This window comes from Lepidochelys olivacea (assembly GCF_965140295.1).
Source record: "Lepidochelys olivacea isolate rLepOli2 genome assembly, chromosome: 9".
Lineage (NCBI taxonomy): Eukaryota > Metazoa > Chordata > Testudines > Cheloniidae > Lepidochelys > Lepidochelys olivacea.
Window position 1 is genome coordinate 101,465,761 of NC_140419.1, and position 16,543 is coordinate 101,482,303.

Consider the following 16,543-nt stretch of genomic DNA (forward strand, 5'->3'; position numbering starts at 1 on the left):
CAGGCACCTCCCGCCCCGGGCACCCTCCCCAGCCCCCAGCCAGCCAGTACCCCCCCTGGCACCCTCCCCACCCCCAGCCAGCCAGCACCTGCCCCGGGCACCCTCCCCACCCCCAGCCAGCCAGTACCCGCCCCCGGCACCCTCCCCACCCCCAGGCAGCCAGCACCCGCCCCGGGCACCCTCCCCACCCCCAGGCAGCCAGCACCCGCCCCGGGCACCCTCCCCAGCCCCAGGCAGCCAGCACCCGCCCCGGGCACCCTCCCCAGCCCCCAGCCAAACAGTACCCGCCCCCGGCACCCTCCCCACCCCCAGGCACCTCCCGCCCCGGGCACCCTCCCCAGCCCCCAGCTAGCCAGTACCCCCCCTGGCACCCTCCCCACCCCCAGCCAGCCAGCACCTGCCCCGGGCACCCTCCCCACCCCCAGCCAGCCAGTACCCGCCCCCGGCACCCTCCCCACCCCCAGGCAGCCAGCACCCGCCCCGGGCACCCTCCCCACCCCCAGGCAGCCAGCACCCGCTCCGGGCACCCTCCCAGCCCCCAGGCAGCTCCCGCCCCGGGCACCCTCCCCAGCCCCCAGCCAGCCAGTACCCGCCCCCGGCACCCTCCCCACCCCCAGGCACCTCCCGCCCCGGGCACCCTCCCCAGCCCCCAGCTAGCCAGTACCCCCCCTGGCACCCTCCCCACCCCCAGCCAGCCAGCACCTGCCCCGGGCACCCTCCCCACCCCCAGCCAGCCAGTACCCGCCCCCGGCACCCTCCCCACCCCCAGGCAGCCAGCACCCGCCCCCGGCACCCTCCCCACCCCCAGGCAGCCAGCACCCGCCCCGGGCACCCTCCCCACCCCCAGCCAGCCAGCACCCACCCCGGGCACCCTCCCCAATCCCTAGCCAGCCAGTACACGCCCCCGGCACCCTCCCCACCCCCAGCCAGCCAGTACCCCCCCTGGCACCCTCCCCACCCCCAGCCAGCCAGCACCCGCCCCGGGCACCCTCCCCACCCCCAGCCAGCCAGTACCTGCCCCCGGCACCTCCCCACCCCCAGGCAGCCAGCACCCGCCCCGGGCACCCTCCCCACCCCCAGCCAGCCAGTACCTGCCCCCGGCACCTCCCCACCCCCAGGCAGCCAGCACCCGCCCCGGGCACCCTCCCCACCCCCAGCCAGCACCCGCCCCAGACACCTGCATCAGCACCCAGCCAGCACCTGCCCTGGGCACCCTCCCCCAGTGCCAAGCCAGCACCCACCCCTGGCACCCTCCCCACCCTCAGGCAGCTCCCGCTCCGGGCACCCTCCCCAGGCAGCACCCGCCCCGGGCACCCTCCCCAGCCCCAGGCAGCTCCCACCCCGGGCACCCTCCCCAGCCCCCAACCAGCCAGTACCTGCCCTGGGCACCCACCCCAGCCAGCCAGCTCACACCCCGGGCACCCTCCCCAGCACCAGGTAGCTCACGCCCTGGGCACCTTCCCCAGCCCCCAGCCAGCCAGTTCCTGCCCTGGGTACCCACCCCAGCCCCCAGGCAGCTCACGCCCCGGGCACCCTGCCCAGCCAGCCAGCACCTGCCCCAGGCACCCTCCCCAGCCCCCAGCCAACATCTATCCCAGACACCTGCATCAGCACCCAGCCAGCACCTGCCCTGGGCACCCTCCCCCAGTGTTGAGCCAGCACCCACCCCAGGCACCCTCCCCACCCCCAGGCAGCTCCCGCCCCAGGCACCCTCCCCAGCCCCCAGCCAGCTCCCATCCCGGGCACCCTCCCCAGCCCTCAGCCAGCCAGTTCCCACCCCGGGCACCCTCCCCATCCTCAGCCAGCACCAGTCCCAGGCACCCTCCCCAGTACCCAGGCAACATCCACCCCAGGCACTCTCCCCAGCCAGCCAGCACCCACCCCGGGCACCCTCCCCAGCCCCCAGCTAGCACCTACCCCAGGCACCCTCCCCAGCCCCCACCCAACATCCACCCTGGGCACCCGCATCAGCACCCAGCCAGCACCTGCCCCAGGCAGCCTCCCCAGCCAGCACCCGTTCTGGGCACCCTCCCCAAGTGCCCAGGCAGCCAGCTCCCACCCTGGGCACCCTCCCCAGCACCCAGCCAACATCCACCCCAGGCACCCTCCCTAGCACCTAGCCAGCACCCACTCTGGGCACCCTCTGCCAGCACCTATGTGCCCCAAACACCATTCACCCCCCCAGGCACCCTTCTCCAGCACCAATCCAGCCTGCACCCTCTCGCCTTGGGCACCCACACCCAGTTAGCCAGCACTCTCTATCCCACTCCTGCCACCCTCTGTTAGCACCCAGCCAGCCAGCACCCACCCCATCCTAGGCACCCTTCCCCCAACAGCGAGCCAGCCAGCACGCCATCCTGCTCCAAGCACTGTTCCCCGGCATCCAGGTAGCCAGTATTTGTCCCACCCCGGGCACCCTCCCCTCAGCACCCACCTAGCCAGCACCGCACCCCACCTCACCTTGCCTCATGCACCCTCCCTCAAGCACCCTCCCCCTATCCCTCCCAGAAGGAGAGTTTTGTTTTAAATACTTTAGAGTGTGGAAAGTTACTGAGGGAGGGGACTGCATGGCCCCCGGCTCATGCCTTGAGAGGGTGCCCTGGAAGTGGTGTCCCCACAAGGCCAAAAAAACCAGCCCTTTAAACATAGGGTATTTTCAGCTTGTGTTTAGATTGTAAACTCTCCAAGGTAGGAATTTGTTGCTGCTCTGTGTTGGTACAGTTCCTGGCACAATGGGGCTCCATGCTGGGTTGGTCTCTAGGGACTATTGTAATACAAACAAATAATAATGTGGCCTATTAAGTGCCTTCTCTTGATAGTGACCCTTCAGCCCACAAATGGTCCTGCCCAAAAGCAGCTGATGTTGCTGGTTCTACTTGGGAAGTGGTTTCAGATTAGGGCTTAAACTGGAGTTACTCAGGAATATTTTCTTATTATTTCTGAATAATTCCCTGTGTGGGCATTGATACTATGGACAAATAGTGTCCACACAGTTATTCCAAATAGCTGTTGTGCTCTAAATTCAAACCCTACCTTAATCTGAATTTCAAGTGTAGACAAACCATTAAAGAAGTACAAAGCATTCAGCACCCTTTGGATCTTGCTGGCAGGGAACAAAGATGCTTTAAAATTGAGTTGTGTTTCAGATCATGTTTAACAAATTAAATCATGTTTAGACAATAGTTTAACAAAATTAAAATTGTTTCCTTGTAGCCAGCTAGTACTATGGGACCAGATAATACCATTTTAACATGCTGTTTTGTGATGCATCTGACGCCAAGGGGTGTTTCAAATCTCTTTAGCTAATTTGAGTTTGCTGACTCAGTTTCCACAAGCACCTCTTTTCATCACCTGGACAAAACCTGTGTCACAGACTCCTTCTTCCCTAGTTCATCTGTTAGGGACCTTGATGGTCTGATGAAAGATAAATTAAAAACAGTTGGATGCTTCCTTATAAATCCCACCGTGTTCCCACTCCTCCCCAAAAAATTAGCAGTAAACTGCAGAGCATAATTACTATGGACTTGTTTGTTGCTGAGTTTCCTCTCTATCCCTTGCTAGGTCTCCCTTTAAAGCACAATCTCTGGCCCCAGTGATTAAGATCCAGACCCAAATCTTAGCATCCCGAAGTGATTGCTAGTGCAAGTCAGATTCTTCAGTGGACGTTTCTCTTTCTATACAAGAGAACAGGTCAATCATGGGAATGTCCGTCGCCCACTCTCTGAATGCAGAATGTCCTGCCAAACTATCTTCCTCTGCTTTCAATGCCTTATGGAGAACCAAACCAGAAAGGAATGGAAAATCTGCTGAAAGAACAATCTACCCTTTTAAATCAGGCTAATGTGATACTAGATGAATAGTACCTTTGTTTCTGCAATTTTATATAACAATTGTTCTGAAATCATCTCTGCCATAGGGTACATAATAAAGGTCACATAAATCATTAAACAAAGTTTGCACAACTGCAAAGTGTTACAAGCTTCTGAGACAGTGTCTCATTGTCCCCAGCGTACAGTACACCGTTCAAGTGGGGGCATTTTCCACATACAATGCACTATCTGACATCCCTGGAAATAGATATGAAATTCTTGGTGATATGGAAGGAACGTAAGGGAGCCAAAGTACCACTAACAAGAGATAGCTATGAGTCACAGGTCCTAATATATATATGTGGAGGGGCCTTAAAAACAGGAGTACATTGAAATGCTAGAATGCTGAAGCTTAAAGGTGATGGAAGCGGAGAAGACTCAGTCAGAATGTGGTCCAGGGGATAGAGCACTGAACTGATACTCGGACAAGCTGGCCCTGCTAACCTGCCCCGTGACCTTGGGCAAGTCCCTTCACCTCTCTGTGGTTCTTTCTCTTCCCACATGTTATCTTAAATAGTTAGGACCTGATCCTGCAAACACTGAGGAGCATGCCTACCTTTATAGTGCCATTTAAGTCAATGGCACTGAAGTTAAGCATGCAGGCAAGTGTTGATGGAATCAGGAGCTTAGATTATAAACTATTCAGGGCAAAGAGTGTCTCTTACTCTGTGTACAGCGGCTAGCACTACCATAATAGAAATAACCTTTTTAGGACATGGGAAAGCAGATTGAATTGCTGGGCTCACATTCAAACTGGAAAAGTGAGAGCAATAATTTAGGGAATTTTACATTTATAATACTGAAAGAATAGAATGGTGTTCAGGTAGGAACATCTGAACAACCATTGCACTGTCTTGTAGTGACACCATGCAATAACTATGTGATTATGATTAAGGCATTTTACTGTTTCTGTTCCCACATTAGATTAATCTGATTTTTAAAGACCCATTAGACTTTTTCTTATTTTCCCCCCTTGTGTCATGACAGGGGAAAGTGAAGGGTGGTTGACTTCCTTACCTGTATTTTCATACTGTAACGTGCTTGGATTTCTTTTAAGTTTAACTTTGAATCTCCTGGGTTTTTGAGATATGCTTTTGAGATAACTGCAACATACCTGTAGTGTAGTTAATCTTAAATTGCTGATATGTACTGTGAGTCTTAACTCCATTTGAACATCTTTTGTCTAGGAATTTCTATGGCTTGTTTCGATTTTTAATTGAAAATGTCGTACATGAACGGTAAACAAGAATCCCAAAGAGAATGTTACTGACCCAGTTGGGAAGATTAAGGCAGGGTGCATCTGCCGCATGTGACCTGGCTGCAAGAGGGTGCATGGCAGTGGCATGCACATTCTAGTTACCATGTGATGTTTCTAAGGAGAGATGACGTGTCAACCTTCCATATTTTTAAATTTAACTTTCATGGCCATGTTAACCTGTACACACGGTGTCCTTTCCCCACTCTGGAGCAGCACAAAGCAGCCTGAGCTTACTGGCCAGATAAACTAGATTTACAGTTGCTTTGTATCACCAAAGTAGCACTGAGCAGCTGTACTGTATGCTCCAAATTCCCCCAGCCACCTGAATCTCTCTGCATTCCTCTGCACACCTCTTCCAAATCCCTCCTCCATTCTGCACCTCATATTTCCCTGTGTTTAAGCCAAAGTTGCTTTTTTTAAAATTTGCCTTGAGGGTTATTGAATCTTTGGGGTGCACTCAGTTCATGTTTTTAAGCTTTTTTCTGCAACAAAACATGAACGGAATACACATTTTTAAACCAATCTCTTGATAATTGTTTGAGGCCTGACTCATTTTTGAATGCTTGGGGTTTGTAATACTGAACTCTATTTGCCTTTTACTATAGTGTTAAATTTTACTGGTTTGTGAGGAGTCCCAGGTTGTCCTTTTAAGGGCAGGCTGGGTCTGCACATCTCTGTTCCAAGTGCCATCCCTTTGAAGACAGCCATTGTGGGATTTGTAATTCCTCAGGGAGCTAGTTATGGCAGAATGGAAGCAGGGCCTGCTGGGAAGAGGGAGGGGGGTATGTAAATCAAGCCTTTTGCAGTAGGAAGGAAGCCAGTGGAGGGAAGGAGGAGTTTCATGGGGAGTGTAGATAAGGAAAGATTTGGTGTGTCTCTCTCCAGTGAAGGACAGCTGGAAGAAGCAGCAGCTTGCTGGGCAGACTCTGCAGAGAGGGAAGGGCTGGCAGTCATGCCCGCCATGGCCAGGGCATTGGAACTGGGGAAGAAACCTAAGACAGGCTGTGCTCAGAATAGTGGCATGGGAGGAGGCTAAGAGCTGCCAGTAAAACAAGGAACACGAGATGGGGAGGAAGGTGCTTGATAAGACTTTTGTGGGCCTTGCACTGGGGAGGCGCAGGTGAGGTCTGTGCAGAGTGGTCATTGTTTCTGGGCCAGGGGAACACACGTGAAGGAAAATCCCCAGGGAAACAAAGTGTTGATTTGAACTGGAGGCCTGGTGCGGGCATCTGCCCGGGGCTAGTTCTAGGGGTGAGTGAAGCAGGGCAGTCGCCCTAGGTACCAACTTCCAGGGGGCACTGGGCTGCTATGCCACTCAGCTTTTTCTGCTGTGTTCAGCCAGCCATTCTGGCTACGCTGATGATTGGCTGGCCTTCTTTCTTGGCTGGCATTTTTTAGGGAGGGGAGGTTGGCTGGTGGTGGTGTCTGCCAAAAAAGTTTTCTGCCTTGGCCCACAAAACAGCTAAGGTCTGTCCCTCCTGCACCTGCCCTTATTTAGGGCTCCCAACAAGGGTGGGAGGAAGCTGCTCTTCTTCCCTGCATCTAGTAGGCCAGACTAGGGTGGACCCAGTGGGAAAGCACTGTAGCCCGCAAAGGATTACGGAGGCCTGCACTTACGGATGAATGAGTTAGTAGCTTGCGGAGCTGAGGCTTTAAGAACATCAAATATGGTAAGACATACTGTAAAATCGCAACCGTTGGAAAAGCCATACTAGTGCTCATCCAGTTAGGAGGGATGCACGCCCCTCATGTGCACACTCGTGTCTGTCGGCTGTCTCGCCAGGTTCTCTAGAGCTGGCTCCTCAGCGGCTTGCGCTGGGATAGATTCTTCTGTCTTCAGCTTTCCTCTGTAGATCCCTAGAGGAACCCAGCATAAGAACAGTGTGCCTTCTGGGAAGTTAGGGGATCTCTGGGCCAACTCTGATATTTGGTGTTTTTCTTAAAGCTCCAGCTCCTGGAGGCATGTCTTACGAGAAAATTTCAACCCCCCCCCCGCCCCTTTTTTTTATTAAATGAAAGTTCCTGGCCTTCATAATTTTGGAGAAAAGCCTGAAAACACACATCCTAAAGTCTCAAGAACCAGAAGGCAAATAAAATTAACCAAAATGTATTGTCTTAACAATCATGAGATTTTTTTAAATCATCTCATGATTTTTGGGAGGGGTTCATGAATCATGAATGATTGGGGTTCACCATATTTCCACTGTATTATTTCTGTTTTACCCCAATCTCTTGGGTGAGAAGACCACAACGGGGGTTGCACAGATGAAATGATTTTGGCCCCAATAACTTCCCTAACCTATAAATTAGTGTGATATTGTTTTATGGCACTCCCACTCCTCTATAGGAATCCTATATATTCCATTAACCTTTCAGGATCATAAGTCGGTGTGAGTTCCATATGAAAAAGAGCTGCAGGAGCAGGTCCTCCAGAGAATTTTGTGTTAAAGACATAGTACATAAATGGTAGTAACTCATGGCTAACCACCCCCCGCCCCCTAAATCCTGCCACATGGCTTTTCAATGACTCTGCACTTAAGCAACACCATCAAGCTTTCCCCAAAATTCAATCTGAATACAATTTATAGATGTAAATTATTTAAAAATTCCATAAAAATCAAATCATACTAGTTTTTTAACCATGTCTCAATTCTGGTTTTTTTACATCATAATGCTCATAAGTGCTGTCTCTAAAAAACCCAACCTATGGGGCACACAGTGGAATTTTAAATTTACCAACTTTATTGGATTATTAGAAACATCAATGAAATAAACATAACTGTCCTGCGCTCCTATCCCTCCCCCCCCCCAAAAAAAATTACTTTGTTATACCACTCTTACCTCATTGTAACTCCACTGACAATTGAGTTAACTCCAAATTTACTCTAGTGTGAGAGGAGAAAATTGGCCCTGCTGTCCATAGTGATCATTAATGATACAGATCAGATCTAATTTTTACCACATTAATGCTATTTCTGAAGGTAACTGTTTGCTTCAGTCATCTGAAATCCAGGTTGGGGGGAGATCATTAAGATGCTGATTGAAGGAGAGTAACTTGTGAAGAACTCTCCAGGGAGATCCTGGAAATCTTACAGGATTCTGTTCAATTTGCATAGAAAAGGCATCAATACAGACTTAAAAAACTGTGATCTTAACAGAGAGCCACCTGGGATGAGATGGTGGTGGGGGAACTGTATTTTATTTTGCTTAATTTTTCTAGTGCTAAAGATACTAAACAAAATCTAGGTTAACTATTTTAGGGTTAGTATGGCCATGAAATCAATTGGCAGATGTGATAGCTTGTATCATTCCAACTCCACTGACAAGATAAATTATTGATCCCTTTTGGCATTAGGCATTTAAATGGTTGCCCTAAGAAGATTTTTGTTCTTTTTAAACTTTGAAAGCATAAGTTAAATAAATGAATGAATGAAATCTAGACATAATGAATTTTTATCCAAAGGCATTTTCTTTCTTCTTCTAGCAAAGCCTTGGAATTTTTTACAGTGTATCGAGAGGGTTTAATAATGCATTTTTGATTTTCTGTGAAATCATAACAATTGCCTTTTTAAAACATTTGAAAAAGTAATAGACGTGTGAGATTTCCAATGGCGTTTCCTTTCATCACATTAACAGTGAAACAGTGCCACTTTATCTCAAAGGTTTAAAGGTGAGAGTTAGAAATACTTTGAATCACAGAGATTAATTTAAAAGACAGCATGTACAGCAATATTGCTGATTTGAAAAGGCAAAACTAGTTGTATGGAACTACAGTGCAAATGAGGTTTTTATATATTTTTAAAATTTTACATATCCATATGATATTGGGATTTAGGAAGAAACAAAATTTAATATGCCTAGATCTTAGGGCAGTGATATCACCGTCCCTACCCTCTGTTTGTCAGAGGGTGGAGATGGATGGTCGTTCTTATGTGCTTCATAGATGGATGACTGAGATAAATAAGCCCAGATATTAGGGTTATAACTCTTCCAAGCCAAGTCTGTGACCTCAAAATAACTTCGCAAATATCCCATTTTCCCTGCTTTATTTAAGACTGTCTAAGCACCACAGTTAATTCCATTCCACATAATTTCAGAGGTTAACAATTTAAGAGGGAGTTTCACATGCTGAAGGTTGATAGGAGAGCCAAGATCTACTCTGTAATAAGACTGCAACCCCAAAGAACTAAATTGGGTTGCATGAGTGTAACAGACAAATTTGTCTCTATCATTTTAAAATAACAGTTAGCCAAGTTACTGAATGTTTGTAAAGTGTAGTTGTAAAACATCTGGTCACCAGGACCAGAAGGTATTCTCCCAAGAGTTCTGAAGGAACTCAAATGTGAAATTGCAGAACTACTAACTGTGGTTTGTAACCTATCACTCTTTGGGGCAAGGACTGTCTTTGTTCTGCGTTTGTACAGCGCCCAGCACAATGGGGTCTTGGTCCATAACTAGGATCCTAAGCGTTACAGTAATACAAATATATATGTTCTTTTTTCTGTCTGAGTAGTACAAGATTGATTTATTTATTGCCTGCTATCTGTGGAAGTGAAAGATTGCTCTTGGATTTTGCTGTCTCTGGCATAAACCAAATTTGGCATTTCTGAACCACATAGCACCATATGCTGAATATACCTGGATAGAGGCGTCCATGGAATAAGTCAACACCAAGGTAGCGGGTTAATACTATGATAGGCAGTTGTTTAGGAAGTAGTTTTCATTAAGTTGGCCTGTCCTAGCATATGGCTAGACTGGAAGTGAAGGTGTGATTGAAGCATGAGTAGGCATATCCGTTCTAGCTGTAATCTAGCTAGCACTGGTGACAACAGTAGTGTAGACAGGGAGGCACAGGCTAGCAACTCAACTATGTACCCTGACTCCCCGGCCATCTCGTACTTCAGGTCGGAGGCTAGCCCGTGCACCTTGTCGACACTACGATCGTTGTCTGTGCTAGCTAGATTAAAGCTAGTAGAGGTATGCCTACCCACACTACAATTACACCTCTGCTTGTAATATAGACATAACCTTTAATGTGACTGCACTTTCAGAAGTGGCTTCCCTGGGACTAAAGTAAGGTTTTAATGGAAGACCACATTCTTAATTCTATCAAGAAACAGGATGGGGGAATGCACTTTGACACAAAATAGCATGCAAGTTATTTGAAGTCAGAAGAGCAAACTCCCTTAAGACAGCATTTTAGGAAGACTGAATGCAATGCACACCTTCATACCAGCTTTGCCATCTGTAAAGAATTTCTAGCTTTTTATGTATTTCTAGCATGCACGCTTGCCAACAAAATACATTAAGCTCATAAACTTCATCTTTTTCATGAACTTTCATCTTCAGCAAAATGTACTTTCTGTAGTTCGCTGAAGCCAGTTGTACAATTAAACACATGCTCCAAATGGAGGCTATATCAGGGAATTTTCTCTTTAACGGCTCTTCTATTTTATTGTATTCTGTACAATAATAAAATAGCATTTATTTATTTACCTATGAAAAGATGTTCCCTGAAGCAGCCAGAAGGAAATTATTTTTGTTTCTTTTCTATTAATAAATCAGATGTCACAGAATAAGCTTTGTCCATGTCTTTCAAAATATTCTTTAGTACTGACAGGGGTGCGATTGTCTTTTGTTCTGTCTAGAAAAATGTGGCTTGCTTCACTGCCAGAATGGGCCAATGTGTTGAGACTTTAATAGGATCTGTCCTTATTTATACCAAGTTTGAATTTGATTATTTGTGTGTGCATAGGACGAAAGTGGGGTTAATTGACAAAAGAACCACCTAAAATCTGTTTCTGTTGGCCTCTCTATCTCTGCACACATTTACATGTGTGTCCAGATGAAATCAGGCAACATCAAGTAGTGGCAGACCCTCAGCTGGTTCTTCAGACTAGAAAGGATGAATAGAAAGACAGTCAACCAGCTAACAGATGGGAACCTGACACAGAGAATCATAGAATATCAGGGTTGGAAGGGACCTCAGGAGGTCATCTAGTCCAACCCCCTACTCAAAGCAGGACCAATCCCCAACTAAATCATCCCAGCCAGGGCTTTGTCAAGCCTGACCTTCAAAACTTCTAAGGAAGGAGATTCCACCACCTCCCTAGATAACACATTCCAGTGCTTCATGACCCTCCCAGTGAAAAAGTTTTTCCTAATATCCAACCTAAACCTCCCCCACTGCAACTTGAGACCATTGCTCCTTGTTCTGTCATCTGCTACCACTGAGAACTCTTTGGAACCCCCTTTCAGGTAGTTGAAAGCAGCTATCAAATCCCCCTTCACTCTTCTCTTCTGCAGACTAAACAATCCCAGTTCCCTCAGCCTCTCCTCATAAGTCATGTGTTCCAGCCTCCTAATAATTTTTGTTGCCCTCCGCTGGACGCTTTCCAATTTTTCCACATCCTTCTTGTAGTGTGGTGAAACTGGTAGCTAAATACTGAAGGCATACCTGTTAGTGTTATTCAACATGCATGTGAAAAGTGATGTTATGCATAAAAAAGCCTCACAGGAACATCAGTAAAGTCTGAATGTTGAATAGTTCCTGCACTGTTAAAAGCCCTCTTGGATTAATGTGTTTAAAGACATATCAGTAATGGCCTTTCTTTAAAGAGAAGACCTTCAGCTTCAGTGGTGTGTTTTCAACTGTTGCTCAAGCCTCTGCTTTCTCTTTCCTATGCAAAGCTTCCAAACCCTTGTCTGTACTTGGAAACTGTATGGCTTCAACTTTCACTAATGCAATCGCGTTGCTGCAAGCGGCAAAAGTGCGGTGCCTCCACGCACAGTATTCTCTGCAACCACTGCTTAATCTTGGATAGTTGCACCTATCTCATGATGCCTGGCAGAGCTCTCTGGAGCAGGTGCATAGTACCAGTGATGTATAAAGCACATTTGGCAGCCTGCTGCAAATGGTTCTGTCTTGCCACAGTGTTTGTGCATACTTCATGAAGGGCAGGGGCTACTTTCTATGACCTGACACTCACTCATGTTGCAAATGCCTTGGAGATTCATCAACCCCCACACATATCAAACCACTGCTGAATCAACTGTGGGCCTAGCAGCCTGGGGTGGACTAAGAACAACATTCACCAACGTGCTTGAAGAGATAAGGAGCTTTATTACTATTGTCTTTATATCACTTCCATAATTAGTTTGGTTTCTATGTTTGAAATTTGAACTACAAGTTTCCTTCTTTTCTTCCGTGAAGATACTTGGGTGGGAATGATCTTGCCTGGTTCTAGAGCAGGAGTGGGCAAACTTTTTGGCTTGAGGGCCACATCGGGGTGCAAAATTGCATGGAGGGCGGGGTAGGGAAAGCTGTGCCCCCCAAACAGCCTGGTCCCTGCCCCCTATCCACCCCCTCCCACTTCCCCCCCCGACTGCCCCCTCAGAACCCCTGACCCATCCAACCCCCCCTGCTCCTTGTCCCCTGACCACTCCCTCCCGGCACCCCCTGTCCCTAACCGCCCCCCCCAGGACCCCCCCCATCTAACCCCCCTGCTCCCTGTCCCCTAACTGCCCCACCCCCCTATCCACACCCCCACTCCCTGACAGGCCCCCCGGGACCCCACCCCCTATCCAACACCCCCAGTTCCCTGACCCATGACCGCCCCCCCCAGAAACTCTGCCCCATCCAACCACCCCCTGCTCCCTGTCCCCTGTGTGCCCCCCGGGACCCTCCCCACCGCCACCACCCCCTTACCATGCCACTCAGAGTGGCAGGAGCTCGCAGCCCTGCTACCCAGACGGAGCCAGCCGCATTGCCCGTGCGGCAGCGTAACTACAGGGGAGGGGCCAGGGGCTTGCCTCCCTGGCCAGGAGCTCAAGGGCTGGGCAGGACAGTCCCATGGGCCGGATGTGGCCTGCGGGCTGTAGTTTGCGTATCTTTGTTCTAGATGCTCACAGACAAGGGTAGGGTGAGAAGGGACCATTTTGTCATGGAAAAGCATGGGGATGCTGAAAAAGCATGACGGATGACTGGAAAAAGGCTAATGTAGTGCCCATTTTTAAAAAAGGGAAGAAGGAGGATCCTGGGAACTACAGGCCAGTCAGCCTCATCTCAGTCCCTGGAAAAGTCATGGAGTAGGTCCTCAAGGAATCAATTCTGAAGCATTTCGAGGAGAGGAAAGTGATCAGGAACAGTCAGCATGGATTCACCAAGGGCAAGTCATGCCTGACTAACCTAATTGCCTTATGTGACGAGATAACTGGCTCTGTGGATGAGGGGAAAGCCATGGACATGTTGTTTCTTGACTTTAGCAAAGCTTTTGATACGGTCTCCCACAGTATTCTTGTCAGCAAGTTAAAGAAGTATGGGCTGGATGAATGGACTATAAGGTGGATAGAAAGCTGGCTAGATTGTCGGGCTCAGCGGGTAGTGATCAACGGCTCCATGTCTAGTTGGCAGCCGGTATCAAGTGGAGTGCCCCAAGGGTTGGTCCTGGGGCCGATTTTGTTCAATATCTTCATTAATGATCTGGAGGATGGTGTGGATTGCACCCTCAGCAAGTTTGCAGATGACACTAAACTGGGAGGAGAGGTAGATACGCTGGAGGGTAGGGATAGGAGACAGAGGGCCCTAGACAAATTAGAGGATTGGGCCAAAAGAAATCTGATGAGGTTCAACAAGGACAAGTGCAGAGTCCTGCACTTAGCAAGGAAGAATCCCATGCACCGCTACAGACTAGGGACCGAACGGCTAGGCAGCAGTTCTGCAGAAAAGGACCTAGGGGTTACAGTGGACGAGAAGCTGGATATGAGTCAACAGTGTGCCCTTGTTGCCAAGAAGGCCAGTGGCATTTTAGGATGTATAAGTAGAGGCACTGCCAGAAGATCGAGGGATGTGATCATTCCCCTCTAGTCGACATAGGTGAGGCCTCATCTGGAGTACTGGGTCCAGTTTTGGGCCCCACACTAGAAGAAGGATGTGGAAAAATTGGAAAGAGTCCAGCGGAGGGCAACAAAAATTATTAGGGGACTGGAACACATGACTTACGAGGAGAGGCTGAGGGAACTGGGATTGTTTAGTCTGCGGAAGAGAAGAATGAGGGGGGATTTGATAGCTGCTTTCAACTACCTGAAAGGGGGTTCCAGAGAGGCTGGATCTAGACTGTTCTCAGTGGTAGCAGATGACAGGACAAGGAGTAATGGTCTCAAGTTGCAGTGGGGGAGGTTTAGGTTGGATATTAGGAAAAACTTTTTCACTAGGAGGGTGGTGAAACACTGGAATGCGTTACCTAGGAAGGTGGCGGAATCTCCTTCCTTAGAAGTTTTGAAGGTCAGGCTTGACAAAGCCCTGGCTGGGATGATTTAGTTGGGGATTGGTCCTGCTTTGAGCAGGGGGTTGGACTAGATGACCTCCTGAGGTCCCTTCCAACCCTGACATTCTATGATTCTATGATGTTTTTAGACAGCTGGGCTTTGCTTTGGTTGTGTCTCATGTATCTGTATGTTATTAATGTCCTTTTTTTCTTTTTCTGGCTTCAGTGGTCTGGAGATTCAGCTGTCTTGCTCTGATGTGCACAATAGGGCAAGCACACTCGTGGATTCCTGTCTCTGCATGCTGTCTAAGGTATGAACAAGTGTGTGTTGGTTCAAAAAGTAAAGGTAAAAAGTAAAACAAAGTTCTCATAACTTATAATGTACTAAACTTGTTGAAAAAACAAAGGAAGAATCTAGTGAAATGTTACTTGTAAAAGGACAGTGCTTTTATTAACATAGGAGGAGAGAAGACCTGTGTGTTGCAATATGATGTACTGCACGCATGCTAGAGGGTTACAATGGAACCACTAATGTCAAAAGCCGGGGTTTAGACCGGGGCAGACGCACATGCACAAAGGCCTTATCTAGACATGGCTTCCTCAGGCTCTAACTCAAACGTATTAAAGGCAGAGTGGCTTGTATATATTAAAATTCTAAAATATGTGTGTTAGCACATAACACCGTACCTTAGATCCTAGTCTAGACAAGGCGAAGTTCATGTACAACGGATGTGGATAACCACAAAGATTCTCAAAGTGGAAGTTACCCACAAGAGCTGGAGACTTTGTAGTGGTTTTCAGCATCCTGAAAATGAGAGGTGTGTTTTTTGTTTGTTTTTTAGCACTGTGGGGAAGAAGCAATAAAGATAAGGAGGAAATGAAGCACTTGTTAATGAAGACAAACTGGAAGGATAGTGAGAAAAAATGGTGAAAGATATGACAGAGCAAGTGGAATAATAAGTGGGTAAAATTAGACTTCAGATCCCAGACATCAAACAAAAGGTTGGATTCATTTACCAGAAACTTTTTTGCGGCACCTTAGAGACTAACCAATTTATTTGAGCATAAGCTTTCGTGAGCTACAGCTCACTTCATCGGATGCATACTGTGGAAAGTGTAGAAGATCTTTTTATACACACAAAGCATGAAAAAATACCTCCCCCCACTCCACTCTCCTGCTGGTAATAGCTTATCTAAAGTGATCACTCTCCTTACAATGTGTATGATAATCAAGGTGGGCCATTTCCAGCACAAATCCAGGGTTTAACAAGAATGTTGGGGGGGGGGGGAGAGGAAAAAACAAGGGGAAATAGGTTACCTTGCATAATGACTTAGCCACTCCCAGTCTCTATTCAAGCCTAAGTTAATTGTATCCAATTTGCAAATGAATTCCAGTTCAGCAGTCTCTCGCTGGAGTCTGGATTTGAAGTTTTTTTGTTGTAATATCGCAACTTTCATGTCTGTAATCGCATGACCAGAGAGATTGAAGTGTTCTCCGACTGGTTTATGAATGTTATAATTCTTGACATCTGTTTTGTGTCCATTTATTCTTTTACGTAGAGACTGTCCAGTTTGACCAATGTACATGGCAGAGGGGCATTGCTGGCACATGATGGCATATATCACATTGGTGGATGTGCAGGTGAACGAGCCTCTGATAGCGTGGCTGATGTTATTAAGCCCTGTGATGGTGTCCCCTGAATAGATATGTGGGCACAGTTGGCAACGGGCTTTGTTGCAAGGATAGGTTCCTGGGTTAGTGGTTCTGTTGTGTGGTATGTGGTTGTTGGTGAGTATTTGCTTCAGGTTGGGGGGCTGTCTGTAGGCAAGGACTGGCCTGTCTCCCAAGATTTGTGAGAGTGTTGGGTCATCCTTCAGGATAGGTTGTAGATCCTTAATAATGCATTGGAGGGGTTTTAGTTGGGGGCTGAAGGTGACGGCTAGTGGCGTTCTGTTATTTTCTTTGTTGGGCCTGTCCTGTAGTAGGTGACTTCTGGGAACTCTTCTGGCTCTATCAATCTGTTTCTTCACTTCCGCAGGTGGGTATTGTAGTTGTAAGAATGCTTGATAGAGATCTTGTAGGTGTTTGTCTCTGTCTGAGGGGTTGGAGCAAATGCAGTTGTATCGCAGAGCTTGGCTGTAGACGATGG